The sequence below is a fragment of the Sciurus carolinensis genome, unplaced genomic scaffold (assembly GCF_902686445.1).
Source record: "Sciurus carolinensis unplaced genomic scaffold, mSciCar1.2, whole genome shotgun sequence".
Classification (NCBI taxonomy): Eukaryota; Metazoa; Chordata; class Mammalia; order Rodentia; family Sciuridae; genus Sciurus; species Sciurus carolinensis.
In genome coordinates this window covers 839,594-855,145 of record NW_025920121.1, presented here as the reverse complement: position 1 = coordinate 855,145, position 15,552 = coordinate 839,594, and the positions used below count along the sequence as shown (strand labels likewise).

At 38.6% G+C, this 15,552-nt stretch overlaps 1 pseudogene; it reads right to left on the bottom strand.

Moving 5' to 3' along the window:
• Positions 1-3,521: 3,521 nt before the first annotated feature.
• On the bottom strand, positions 3,522-7,058 carry LOC124973772 (PDZ domain-containing protein 8-like; annotated as a pseudogene).
• Between the last annotated feature and the right edge of the window lie 8,494 nt (positions 7,059-15,552).

Below are 15,552 nucleotides of genomic sequence, written 5' to 3'. Positions count from 1 at the left end.
AGTTTATTTGAGGACTCTCAGTTTTAGAGGTCTTAGTTCATAGAAAGCTGGTTCCATTCTCGGGTTTCTAGGTGAGGCAAAACATCATGGCAGAAAAATGTGGCAGAGGGAATAAGCTCACATGGTGATCAATAAGTGGAGAGAGGGGTCTTTACTTATATCCCAAAGCTACATCCCAATTCTCACTTCCTGTAGCCACACCCTACCACTTCAGTTACCCTTCAGTTAATTCCTATCAAGGGATTAATTAAGACTATCAAAACTCAATCATTTCTCCTCTGAACCTTCTTGCTTTGTCTTGCACCTGAGCTTTTGGGAGACACTGCACATCCAAACCATAACAGTACCCTAGAGTACTGCATTTTCTCTACATACATTATGAATTTTAAAGAATAAAAACACATAAAACTGAATCAACATCAGACCTACATTCATCAAATTGTAGTCTTATTCTGAGAATATTAAAGATACTTTAAGGCAGATATCATGACAAATGTATCATTATTTAGTCCTAAAATTTTAAGGAGATGTAGGAGGCAAAGTTAAGTCTGGCTTGATTTTGTAATAGAAAAATGAAAAGATATATGAGCTGAAGGGAACTTCTATAACAATTATGTTAAAATTCACAGCACCCTAGGAGATAAATATCACAATGTGTATTTGACAGATGAGGACATTGAGATTTAGAAGAGTTAGGTACCTGGCCCAAGGTTAACACAGCAAGTAGATATCTAAATCTAAGTAGAGTTAAGAATGCAGGAGTGCTTGATTCCAAGCCATATGTCTTTGCAGTATGCACCACTATTTTTACTAACAAGTCCTATAGATTGATTTCCAAATAAATTATTCCTACCCACTTGTTTGTTTATTTATTTTTAATAAAGGAGACATGAAAGAAGATATGCTTTGCTGTGAACTTTCTCATTTGGCATTCAGAAAGGCAAAAATAAATTGAGTATAAAGAAAATTATAAAATTACCTCTATTTCTATCACTAAAATAATTATTATGAAAAGACACAAAAGAAATAGATGATACTATCGAATTTGGGAAAGACAAGTCACACCTCCACTGCACTATTATCAGTTTAAGAAAGTCTCTCAATTTTACAACTTCAGAATTTTTTTCGTTTAACAATAATTCTGATGGGCATTTTTATCTGTGTTTTAAAAGTGAGGAAATGGAAACTTGAAAAGGTTACCTGATTTGGTCCAAGTCAAACATCCAGGAAGCAACAGACCTGGGGTTGAATCAAGTTTTCTATTTCCAATTGTAAAGTTAAGAAAGGGTCAAGATTTGTCAGTTGGGACCCAGGAAAGGGATCATGGAGTAATTAGCATGTGATCCAAAACAGCCGCCAAAATGTGAATAATCACCAAAAATGGCTTGATGATGATTCACTCATTCCCATCCATTCAATCCTAAAACTTTAGCCCTATAAGGGTAGTTGCCATATTTCTTGAATGAAATAACAAGTAAAGATGATGTAGAGGAGGGCAACTAGGATAACAGAATATAGGGGATTTGAGGAGTGGGCAGATGCCTCTAATGACAAAGTTCCTCTTTACTTGAGCTCAATGAAGGGCCTAAGCACATTTGGAAATTAATGGATGGTATGATTGAGGGGACCTGTTTGGTAAACCCCAGAATTCCAGGATACAGTGAAGCAGAAAATAAAAATGATTGTAGCAAGGATTTGAGTCATTTTTGAATGACAGAGTCATAAATGGTTTCTGAGAGGGTTAGAGTTATGCTTAATTACAAAGGCTGATGTGAAGGACAACGCCAACTGGCCCACATCCTCAGCCTCTGTTGCGAACCGTGCACTGGCTGAATGCACAACAGTCTTACTCTGTATGGCAATTTCTTTGTGTTCTAAATTTGGCCCACAGGAAGGAGGCACACAGAATGACATTCTCTTTGAATTATAATGTAAAACAGCAGTGTCAGTTATTGCTTTCTACTAATTAGCATTCAGAAGGGAGTAAATATAGCACTAGATATTTCTCCGAAGAAGACATAAAAATGGCCAACACATATATGAAAAGATGCTCAACATCACTAATCATCAGGGAAATGCAAGTCAAAACTCACAATGAGCTATCACCTCACACATGTTTATATGGCTATTCTCAACAAAACAAGATAGCAAGGGCTAGTAAGAATGCAGAGAAGTTGGAACTCTTGTGCACTGCTGTTGAGAGTATAAAATGGTGCAGCCACTATGGAAAACAGAATGAACCTTCCTCAAAATATTAAAACAGAATGATTGTAGGATTCATTAATCCTGCTTCTAGGTATATATCCAAAAGAACTGAAATCAGGATTCAAAGATTTCTAGACTTCCATGTTCATTACAGCATTATTGATACAAAACCAAGATAAAGAAACAACCTAAATGTCCTTGAAAGAATGACTGTCTAAAGAAAATATGGTACACACATACAATGGAATATTATTCAATCATAAAAATAATGAAATTTGGACACTTTCTACAACATAGTTAAAACTACAGGACATTATGCTAAAAGAAATTTGCCAGTCACAGAAAGACAAACACGTGTGACTTTACTTACAAGAGGTGTCTAAAATAGTGTAATTTATGGAGCAGAGAGTAGAATGGTGTTTGCCAGAGACTGGGCAGAGGAGAAAATTGGGAGTTGCTGTTAAGTGAGTATAAAATTTCAGTCATACAAGATGAATAAAATGCAGAGATCTGCGGTACACACTGCCCATAGTTAACAATACTGTACAGTACACTTGGAAATTTGTTAGGAAGGTACCTTTCCTGTCAGGTGTTCTCAAAAAACAGTTACATATTAGAGTACTAAAAACATTTCAAATGGAGAAAAATAGATAAAAAGAGTTCTTAAATATTATTTTTTATGTTAAAAATAATTTTACTCAATTGGCATAACAGACTAAAGCTGCAGCATCTGCTTCCATATTATATTTGGCAAAGACAAAAAAAAAATCCCCACAAGGTTCTAAAATAACAAAAATCTCAAACAAGTAGAGATGACAAACTTCATAACAAAAAACAAAACAAAACAAAAAGATTCAAAATCTGTTCCCTCAACGATTGCTGTAGTCAATTTGGGCATGCAGCAAACCTGTTGTTATAACCATGATGGAAATGAAAATACTAAGAATCTGGACAATATCCTATTGAACACTAATTCAAAAACTAAGTTGAAGGAAAAATAGCACAGTGAGACACTACACATACATAAATGTGAAAAATTAGCTTACATAATTAGAAAAAGTTAAAAATAAATTAGTAAAAATAAATTCCCAGTATAAACCCCAAAAAAGCATAGCTATAAATGCAACCTGAAACAACCAATTATTAAACTGGTCATATTTTTACTGGAAAACAAACTTTCATTCCTGATCTTATACAAGTAAATAACTGGAGAAGCAGGCTGAGGTGCATTACAAGAGGACTGAAACATGGTTGTATCCATGGTACTTTGGATGCATCTTTTCCCCAATCATTTGAAAGTTGACACAGCCTGCTGGTTACACAGACTCAGATGGGCCAAACAGATCATCTGAGATACTGCTGAATGGCTGAGAGTCTATCAATTGGCTTAGTTCACTATCGAGGTCTTCTTCTTTATCATCTGTGTACTTGCTTATTTTTTGGCGTGCTGGTCTAAAGACAGACTTTCTAAAGTTTCAATATCTTCAATGCCTGCCCTATAGTGGATCATAAGAAGCATGAGAGCTTGTTGTCTTTCACCCAATTTAGCCAAAGCAGCAGAAAGAAGTGATTTTTCCTTGAATCAGTTGCCTCTTTTTCTTCTTTAACAAGGGAATTATTGTGTTCCAACTCCTGATCAATTTCATTCTGTAGTTATCCAACATGAACTCCAGCTTTTGAATCCTTTCCTCTGTAGGCAAGCACCTATAAAGATCACAGCCAATTTCTTTAACTGCAATGAAAACACTATCATTCAGGGGGCTGGGGAGATAGCTCAGTCACTAGAGTGCTTGCCTTGTAAGCACAAGGCCCTGGGTTCGATCCCCAGCATCCCCCCCAAAAAAAACAAAAAAACTATCATCCAGTCCCCCTTCCTTTCTCACTAACTTTATTCCTGAGCTGTTTCCCCCTTTGGAAGGACTGTTTGGGTCACAGACCTCTGTGTCACCACCTTCAATTTCTGGTGTGTTGGATTTGTGTTTTGGTGAAGGTTCTATGGGATCAGTTCCTGGTTCAGAAAAGTGAGTTTTAGAGACTTGACATAAATTAAGCAAACGAGAGCTTTTATTGATAATGTACCTTGTCAAACCTATTGTTTTCTTAACTGAATTGTTAGCTACGGCATCAACATGAGGAGACAGGCCCAAGAGGGGGTCCTGTCCTTCCAGCCTGAGGTCTTTTAGGGTTCAGTCTATTCGCCTCTCAATTGCTGCACAAAGAGGAGTCTCAGCTAGACACTTTTCTTGACATTTTTTTATGGCAAACATAAGCACAGAACATACACTGGGAAGCTGCTTTTGTCCAAACTTTTTTTTACAGTAATCACATCAAGTTGAGTGTTGGAACTGAGTATCCTGGAAACTATGTTTATTTTCTGATGAACCCATCTGTCCAACAAAGTGCTCCTCTTTAGGGAGGGTAGAAACTTCTTCAACCAAATGAACTTCTTTTTCTTTCTCTATATTAGTGACTACATGGTGGTCTGGTTCTCCTTCCTTCAAATATTTGAAGTGAATAGTAATGTCACCAAAGCAAAATTTGTCATTGAAGCCCTTTTGCATACTCAGATTGCATAATGCAGTTCTAGTGACCATAGCCTTAGGTGCAGGGGCTTCCAGCCTGAATTTTGAAAGGTATTCCATATTTGATGTGGCTAAGCATCCTAAAGCCACCTCTTCAGTTTTAAACTAATGTGCCCCAAACAGGTGAGACTCCCTAACTTGAAAGGATCCCTGCATCCAGTGCAACATTCAGGTATCTGTGGCAGGCTTCTATATCAAACCAACAGGATGCTCTGGTTCTTGTCCACTTTCCCAGCGTATTCCAATAAAGAATTTCTGATGATTCCCACATCTGGTGGTCACACAAACTGTCTTTAGTAGGGCAGGAACTTTCTGAAGTAAAATCTTTAGTCGCTTCTTGCTTTGTAAACTGCTTGGATGTAGTCACATCTTCTATGTGATCCACAGTTTTTGCTTGCTTTTCAGATTTATCTGCAGGAGGAGGAAGAAGCACCTTCTCTGGCTTTTCAACAAGAATGTCTGGTTCTGCCTGATTTGGGGTGTCAGCAGAAGGCAAAGGAACTTTTAATTGTGGTCGTGGTGGCATATGTGGTTTGAAAGTGGATCCTTGGGTGGGTTTTGACACTTGTGCTGAGTCTAGTACCGCAGAAGTTTTTAGGGCTAGCGGTTTATTTCCTTCTTTGGATGGAATTTTTGGTGGCTGGTTACTTCCTGCAACTAATTTACTGTTTAAAACTGGGGATATAGCATCAAGAGGTTTAATAGTAAGTGTTGTTGGAGTACATTTGGGACTGTGACTTAGTGCTTGTGCCTCATCTTTGAACTCGTTTTGTACTCTGACATCACTTGCCAATTCTTCAGATTCAGAATCCAGCTCTCTATTTTCACCATCCACTGCCAGTCCTGCAGCTTCCTCTTCATAACTTGGTTGGCATGAGCTTGACGAAAAGTTTTCTTCCAACTGGCCAGAATTGCCTTGCAGCACAGTATCTTGATTACTGTGGCCAATGGGCCTTTCCTAGTACACAAGGACTCAGTTACCAGCCTGCTTGATAAACTTCAGCACTTGCAGTGTCCTTATTTTTTTACACCTCCAAAAGCAATGAGTCGAACTCCCCACTGAAGATCTGCAACTGCAGCAGGTGAGTTTGGGGCCACAGTTTCAATTATGATATGCACGGCATATCCATCAGTTGACTGAACAAGGCAAAGTGTAAGTCCAACACTTTGTAAATTCCCTTTTATTAATTCAACCGTCTTAATAGAACTCCTTTGCTTTTCTTCCCAAACTCCACTGCTCAACACAAGCATGCAATGAATAGTTGCTTCTCTATCATAGGATCCAAAAATGAGTAATCTGCTACATTCTAACAAGGTCACCTTAAGACATCCTTCAGTAAGTGCCCATTGTTGTATACGGATATGCTCTTCATCTTCTTCAAATTCTTGCGAGGTATGGTATGGAAAAAAAGGCTTAAACCTGATCTTGTAATTGGGCAGCGTGTGCTTGCACTTGATGATTTTATTGAGCTTGTTGATGATGGAGGTGAGCTGGGGCATGGGCTGCCCTTCAAACTGAGAGCGCACCTTGAAGTCAATCAGCGGGTCCTCCACGAAGGAGAAGAACCAGTGGGTGAAGGGCACGCGGTTGAGCACGAAGCGCAGCCTCCCCACCACTAGGGACAGTTTGACGAACAGGTAGGCGGACTTGCCGAAGACCAGGTCCACGTTGATGGCCAGGAGGAAGCCCCCGTTGTACTCCACCTCCACCTGGAAGGTCAGCTCCTTGGGGCAGGCGGCGGGCAGCGCCTCCCCCTCGGGGCCGTCAGGCTCCCCAGTGGCCAAGGGAACCACAGGCCTCAGGAGCCGGATGGTCTTGACCAAGGGCATGTCTCACCCAGGAACACATCCCACAGGCTCACCCCTCCAGCAGGCGCCCGCCGTCTTGGTCTGCAGCAGCTCCTCGGACTCCACCTTGATCTTCTTGGTGACCCAGCGGCGGGTCAGCGCGGTTTCCCGCAGCCCCGGGAACAGGAAGAGGATGGGCCTTGAGAAAGTAGCAGGTCTCCTGCGTCGGCGGGGTGGGGGCCTTGGGGCCGGGGTCGCGCAGCCCTCGGCCCCGCAGGAGTGCTCCTCAGCCCCGCCGCCGCCACAGAGGTGCTGCAGCAGGACAGGCCAGCACCAGCTTCATGTAGCGGACGCCGTCGCCCGCGCGGGTCGCCTCGTCCGCCGGCGGTTCGGGCTGCCTGCGACCCAGCAGCAGGACCTGGGCGAGCAGCGTGAGGAAGGAGCCCAGCACCGCCACGCCAGAATCATGAGCAGCAGCCCCATCCCGCCCCGCCGCCGCCGCCCCCGCTGCCTCCATGTTGAGGACGTGGGGCGGCGGGGTCGGGGCGAGTGGCTCCCGGTGCCTCGTCCGGGACTCGGCCCGAGCGCTGAGGCGCCGGAGCTGCAGTGACCCGCGCCTCCTCAGACTCTCCAGAGGCCGCCTGGCGGCGGCGGCCTTAAATATCATTTTGATGTGTTGTCGGGCACTGAAGTCAGGTCTGATTTAGTTCACTAACCTGTTTTCCTTTCCTCTTTTCACACATTATTCTGACTTCTGCTTCACCAAGTATAATTTATGTCCTTCATTTCTTAATGTGAGGCCATTGCTGCAGGCTTCACAGAATCATGTAGCATAGGTTTTCACCTTCCCGAGGCATTTCTTCATCAAAATAGAACACAAATTGAAAATACAGTGTGGGGCTCCTGAATGGTCAGTGTAACAAATGGAATTTCATTTTGTTAATCTATAAACAGGTTTGTGAAATAACCAGGTTGGCGTTTGCCACAGAGGTGATTAGATAACCATATCATACAGCATTTTTGTCACTTGTCAAATCAGTTCCTCTATTGAGATCTCCCTGAAGTGATGATTGTCTAGCTACAATACTGGACTTACAGAAATCAGTTCTTCTTAAAATCGTGTATTTATTAATTCTTCCACCATTTATTGAGGTCCTACTGTAAGCTAGGCTCTGAGTCAGGCAAGGTAAGCAATTAAAATGCAAAAGATGCTCCTGCTTTCAAAGAACTTAGGTAAGAGAACCAGACATACCTCCACCATAGAGTTCTCAATTTTTGTAAATCATGGTGATATTTGAAATGTGCCTATAATGATGGTTATGTCAAGGGTGACATATCATTTGTTTTTTAGCCTGGGATACTTTGAAAGTGAAAGGGAACTAGTTTTAAACAGCTTAAACTGATATTGTTCTCGGGTAACAGGGAAATATCCTATTATCCACCCTGTAAAATTAATTGTTTCACTTGGTACACTTTGTTCTCCTCAAAACACAGTAGAAGTGTATCATAGGTAGTTCCAGAAATCAAGTCTACATGTTAAAATTTAATTAATTGGTCAAGTGATTCAAATCAGACTATAAAGTTGATCACTTCTTGTTAGTTTTCATTTTATTTCCCTTATTGTTTACTTGAGCAGAATTTTTGGCATTTGGTTCCATATATCAAAAATAGAGTTGTAAAAAACCAAACTGGAAACTGCTAGTATAAAATTGAATACTGGGCTGGGGTTGTGGCTCAGTGGTGGATCACTTGCCTGGCACATGTGAAGCACTGGGTTTGATCCTCAGCACCACATAAAAAGAAATGAATAAAATAAAGGTATTATGTCCATCTACAAATAAAACATTTTTTTTAAAAAAATGAATACCATGCTGTTGCCTAGTACAATATGACATGAATTCAGTTTCTCTTCATTTTAATTTTCAAGAAAGGGGTGTATAAATTTTTATGTAATATGAATCTTTTAAATAACTTACATTGTTTTTATGAAATGAAGTTATATCTCAATAAATTCATTGCTGAATTCTTTTGGTGAGAATACATGATTGTCATACAGAAAACTAGATACATAGCAACATTTAACATTAGAACAATTTTAAATATCAAGGTAACTTGAAATTGGTAATTGTTTAATATTATTTATACTTAAAGCTTTCATGACACAATATTTATTCATGATATATATATCTGATTTTATACATATATATGATTTTCCTGATCATTATAATTAAAAAGTATTCTTTTTAAAAAAGTTATAGTTTTTTTCACAATGTTAGTTCTGAAACATAAATTCATTTCATTTAAATTGTTCAAATCTATTTAAACTAGTTGTCTACACAAAAGAAGCATTGTATTAAATATGATATCCAAAAACAAATAGGATATTTGCATTGAACTGTATCTGATCATTTAGAAAGTCCATTCATGATTGCTCCATTTTCCAGTTTAATTTAGTTCTGTAATAAGTACATTTTATTTAACATTAAAGAGAATACATGTTTCTTCCATCTATCTCCCTTAACATTCCCTTGATAATCCTATGCTGATAACAAAATATTGTTTTAAAGTAAAACAAAGATATTTTCATATTTGTTATTCAAGGTGGCAATATATATAGATATCTGATAAATGACCAAAATCTCTCTAGTTGATACATAAAACTTAGGAAAAAATTACATTCTAAGACCAATATCTTCCTTTGTATTTTTTAATAGCCAGCATCATGTTGATTATAAAGTAGATAAAAAATATTAACTGATATAATCAAATAAGTGGTTTTGAAGTAAGTGCAAAACAGCAATTGCTAACTTTAGAATTGTTTGTGTGTGTGCATGTGTGTGCGTTTGTGTGCTTGTGTGTATGTTCAGTCTTCTTCACAGTTACTAAAATTAAGATGAAGAATAATGATGCATATTAAGTACAGAAAATGGACCTACTTTCCCTAACAAATTCATAGAACAAAAAAGCAAGGTATTATGGTTTTTATATAAGGTGTCCCCCAGTATGTCCTGTATTGATGCACAATATTCAGAGGTGAAAGGAAGATATTATGAGAGCTGTAATCAGTGGATTACTCCAATTGATGAACTAATAATTGAAGTGGTCTTACTGAGTGATTGCTCTGGGCACGTGGGGCATGGCTAGAGGAAACAGATCAGTGGGGGCATGACTTTAGGGTTTACATTTTGTCCCTGATGACTCACTCTTTCTCTGCTTCCCAGTTGGTATTTGCTGAGCTGAGTTTTCTTTCACTAGGACCTTCCACCATGATGCACTGCCTTAACTTGGGCCCAGAAAAATGGAGTCAGCCCACCAGGGACTAAACCTATGAAACCATGAGTCCCCAATAAACGTTTCCTTGTCTAAGTTGTTCTTGTCAGATATTTTGGTTACAGGGGTGAAAAGCAGCCTAACACTAGATTTGGTAACTAGTAACCCCTTTGTTGATGATAGTGTTTTGGAGTTAAGTAAGTCACACTCTCCAACATTTCCATTCAAGAACCAAATTCATAGACATCTTTTTATTCATGTTGGACTGAAACTTGATATAAATTAGCTCTTTCCTGTATCAGTCCCAGCGGAAGTTTAGATCCATGAAGATACAATCTGTAACTCGAGTATTATATGATATCAGAATGGGCAGGACTCCTCAAAATCTAAGTGATGTAGAAGAAGTGTAATCTCTCTTCCAAGTTAGATAAGTATGATTGAATCATTAAAATACATATCCTAACCTAAACTAGTAAGAACTGACTGCTATTGCAACTTTGAAAAGATATTTTAAAAGATATGTTGCTCATGTTTCTTTTTAAAACCCTCATTTCATTCTTCTTTGCTTATTGAAATTGAAATATACATTTTCAAAATTTTCCAATGAAAACTTGCTGGCTTCCCCCACCACAATCAGTATTTGGAGGGTCTTGTTTCCAGAACACCAAATACACCTCTGCCACATCTTATAATAACACTAATTAATGAAGACTGATATTTTCAGAGTACTCACTCTGAGCCAGAAATTATTCTATGGTCTCATGCACATTATCTTATTTGTCTTAAGACTCCTTCCAGGGCTGGGGAGATAACTCAGTCGGTAGAGTGCTTGCCATGTAAGCACAAGGCCCTGGGTTCAATCCCCAGCACCCCCCCCCAAAAAAAAAGACTCCTTCCATTTTATTGTTGAGAACACAAACCAGAGAGACAGGAGAAAATGTTGTCTTTATCGTTCATAAATTCAGTGCCTGGCAATCATGCATGGCAGAGTAGTGTTTCAGTATTTACTGAAGGAATAAATAAATGGATGAATGAGTGGTATGTAGTAGGCATAGAAGGAAAAAGTACAATATTTCCAAGAGTGGGGAGCACAGAAAAATCTTCCCACAGAGGACATTTGGCTCAGGACCTAAAGAATGAACAGGAATTTCCTTCAGAAAACAGAAAAAAACCACTTTCTCTTGTCCTGCTTTTTAGTTTTATTTGATTATTTGTTTGTCATTTAAGTGTAGTTTTCAATGGAGAAATTTACAAATTGTGTTCCATATGCAGAGAGCTGAGAATGCCCAGTATTTATGAAACAATGTAAGTGCCATATTGTGATCATAATGATCCTTTGCCTTGATGGATTATTAGTTCCTTCTATAACTGCATTTTTACATTTGTGAGGGTAGAGGAAAAAAACCTGGGAAAAATCATTAAAGCCATAGACTTCCTTAGGGATCACTGAACAAGGCTTGTAGATATGAGCGAAGGAAGGGAATCTAAGACACAGGACCAAAAAGATAAACAACATCAAGGCAGATTGCTGAAAAGGCCCCAAACAACAAGAGAGGAAAATATGCCAAGGAAGAACAGGTGGTGCCAGAAGAAAAGGAGTATCTAGGAAAGATCTGGAAGAGCTCCTGAGTAGAAAGAGCCCTGGTGCAGCCACAATAGCTCTGGGAAGGGGATAGAGAGTCCTGCATTTGCCCTCAAAGTACCATTAAAAAGACCAAAGTTGATCATTTCTCACAAATCTAGTTGTTAGAAAATAAGCCTTACAAAGCATTTTCCAAAAGTTCTCCCCTTTCCAAATTCAGTCCAGCAGAAGGGTTTATACTGTGCACTCCCACTTCCTCACTGCCAATTCAGCCTCCCTCTAAGTCACCTTCCTGTACAGTAACTGCTCCCTGTGGGACATGATGACATTCTGGGCTCCGAGGCAGGAAATCTAATGTTCTGTCCTTTCATAGGTCCCATGACAATGCAGAGAGCTGCAGGAGACAATGCCTTCCACATATCCCCTGCAACAAAAAGAGTGCCAGCATCTTCCCAAGGTGACTATTTCATCTACATGTGTTTCTTCACTACCTCTGGACGTGGGTAGGATGTAGGGAGAGATGGAGGAAAGCGAGCAGAAAATCAGAAATACAATATATAATCCCTACCATAATAACCTCAAGGAAACTGTAATCTTATTGTAGGGAACAAAAAAGGAAACTCAAAACATATCAGAAACAATCAACCCCTAATTTATGTCACTGAGTAAAAGCACATATAAATTCACAGAAATCAGATCTCTACGAGCTATTGCAACAGGGGAAGTTTTTATGGAGGATATGGGAATTAAACAAGGCCAAGAAATATGAGGAAGATTATTTACAGGACAGAAATTGGGAGAGCATTCAAAAGAGATAAAACATGGCCTAAGTAAAGACTTTATAGTGGGAAAAAAGTTTATATGGGAAAAGAGTACAGATTAGATAGGCCTGACTGGTACAGGCAAAGAATGCTGGGATAATGGGATGTAAAGTGGGTAAATTAAGTGTAGGGCTAGAGGATGGATTAAATTGATTAAGCTTCTGTGAAAACTAAGCCAGAGAAAGAAGAGTCTTTCAGAACTCTGTGATTTAGGCCTGAGCTATAGTTTCCTCAGAACTATTTCCTACAGCTTGTGATTGTTGCTGGCTCCCACTCACTTTCTGACTGGAAGGGATCTGTCTTAGACTATTTCATTGATTGGTTTGCTTATAAACAGCAGAAATTTATATCTCACAGTTCCGGAAGCTGAGAAGTCTGAGATCAAAGTGTTGGCAGATGTGGTGTCTAGTGAGAACCTGCTTCCTATTTGTAGCTAGTGTCTTTTCTCTGTGTTCTTACATGATAGAAGGGACATTCATGAGGGCTTCACCTTTGTGACATGATCACCTTCCAAAGACCCTATCTAGTGATACCATCATCTTGAATTTTAGGGAGACACAAACGTTCACACCATAGTAGGACCTCACGTCAAAATGGTAGCAACTTTCCTTAGTGATGTTTTTATTTTCAATAAGAATCCCAAATTATATTCTTAGACTTATTCTTCCATGTTGGAACTCAGATCACAAAGATGGTTCACTGTTACAGAGATTGTGTGTGTGTGTGTGTGTGTGTGTGTGTGTGTGTGTGTGTTTATAATGCTATGCAGACAGGAAGTTTTTCTTTGAGCAAACACTTGGAGAAATTTGGTCTTTTAACTAGCCTGTTAAATATGCATATTATTTAGCCCAGACTTTGATTTTGTCTAATTAGAAGTTTTTTCTACACATAGTTTTGTTCCTAAATTTTGTTTTAAGCCCTTTTAAAAAATTTATTTGAATCCTTTCTAAAATTTTTATTCATTAATTAACATTTCAGGCCTGTCATACTCTCTTTCTATTTCTGTCAAAGGTCCAAAGACAAGCTTTAGTCTGGGGAGGTTTGAATATAATCAGTTTAAATCTCCCCTCATGGAAAAACAAAAACAAAAACAAAAACTAGCAAATTCCCTGGATAATCACCACCGGAAGAGTCTCTGGGGAAATAGATTAATGTTATTGTTCATGATCTTAAAGAACACATAATGGAAAAACTATGTGAACACACTTTAGAAAATGTCCCAATTGAGTAGAGCAATACAAAATGTGCCCTATGCTGAATAGCGAGTAGTCTGAACATGTTCTATGATTAGTGGGATCTATTTTCAGAGCTAAGGAAGTCAGTTATTATAAAAGCAGAACCTTAACTGCCCGAAAGACATTAGCCCATTGCACAGAAACGCCCTCCCCACACACACCTCAGGAATCAGATGGAGATGGGCAGGATTCCCAAGGTGCTTCCTCCTTCCATGAGCTTTATCCCCTGATTTGGGGTTCTAGTGATGAAGGGAAGCATTCACCATCCAGTATCTCATTTAATCCTACCATCAGTAGTTCTATTATGTCCACGTTACAGAGGCAAAAACTAAGGTTTGAAGAAATTAAGTGATTTATTCAAAGTCACTTAGTTATTCCAAGCTCAAATCCTCATTTTTCCCCTTTAATATGTAATTCTGGTTTCTAATTTGTAAAATAAAAGAGTTAAAGATCTTTATACTGGAAAATTATAGAAGTGTTAATGTTTCTTAATTGTAAAATGAGTTTTTAAAAATAGATACACTTACATATAGTTCACAAAAACACAAGGTTTTCATGAGACTGACAAAGTCCAAGAAACTGTGGATTTTTTTAAGAACATTCCAGAAGCAAATGAGGAGTAAAAATGTGAAGGAGATTGCAAAATTTGCTGTATGGCCCTAGTCCTATGAATGCTAGAGTTGATCACAGCTGGCAGTATGTAAATTATCCTAATTTGTAGCTTCTTGAGGTTAAAGGTTGTGTTTGTTTAGCTGCTTAACTGCATTGCCACTTAATTACCAATATAAATGCTCTCAAATTATAGAAACCAATAGAAGCACCTCAATTTAAAATTTTATTTGCAGAACCCTAAGTAATGACATTGAGCTTCACACTCACCTAGTGAGGTGAGCTGAAGATATCTGGCTTCTGTGTATAATTCTGCCTTGAATCAGAAGTGAAGTCTTTCAGAGGATTCCAGCATGACTGGGGAGGACAAGCCACTCCTCCTCCAATGAAAAAAATAGGTGCACCTTTAGAAAGAGACACTCTGGGATGTAAAGAACCTGGAATAGGTTATGAGGGCCATAAGGGTGATGCTCAGGCACATGTTGGCAAAGCATTTGAGCAGCGAGCTCTACCTCTTTGAAGTAAAATATTGTGTGGGGTAGAGTAGGCTGAATCCTGAGTGTAACTCACAAAGCACTGTTAGCAGAAAAGAGCATAACAAGGATACTACCCTTGATTCCATTCCCTTTTAAAGACTCATGCACTAATTTACTCATTCCACATCATTCCAATAATTACAGATTGCGGTCATAACCACAAACTCAGACTGAATTCTCTTGGTTCAGATAGGGCTGGATTAGGCCTGATACAAAGATCTATAGAGACTTCCCCTCTGCCTGAAAAACATTTCAAGTGTCACCTGGGCATAGCAAGAACTGATCATCACTCATGTTGAGAAGTGCTGCATTTGGTTTACAACACCATCTAATTTGATATTTCAGTTTAAAAAAATTTAAGCATCTACAGATCTTTATGAACTTTGAAACTGACTACATGAAGAGAAAAAAGAAATGGTTGTTGTTTGACTATAGCTTTCTGAATATACTGGGTATAGGAAAGTGTGGGGCTTAAAATCATACATTAAGTAAAAAAATGTGATATGTTATGAATTGCAGGAGTTCATGGCAGAGAATGTGCCAATTAGAATTTTTGCTACATAAAAGTATACTCTTATAAATAAGAGTGGTTAGATTTTCAACATACTACACATTTGTAATTCTGCCTTCCTTGATTTTGTACATTAGAGTATGTAGCAACTTTTGCATCTGACTTTCTATATGCAGTAAGGTGCCCTTGCAGTGAGACAATTTAAGTGTATCTATATACTATATCACCATCCTTATCAACAGGCATTTATTGAATTCAGACACTGTCCATGTATACTTTATAGACTTGATAAATAATACTTAAATATATTTTATGTACTGAAATGTGTGTGCTTTTTCCTATAAATAATGTTCAGGTCCCTTTTTAATATTACATTTATAAGAAAAGATTTTGAAACTCAGTGTCTCAAAAGG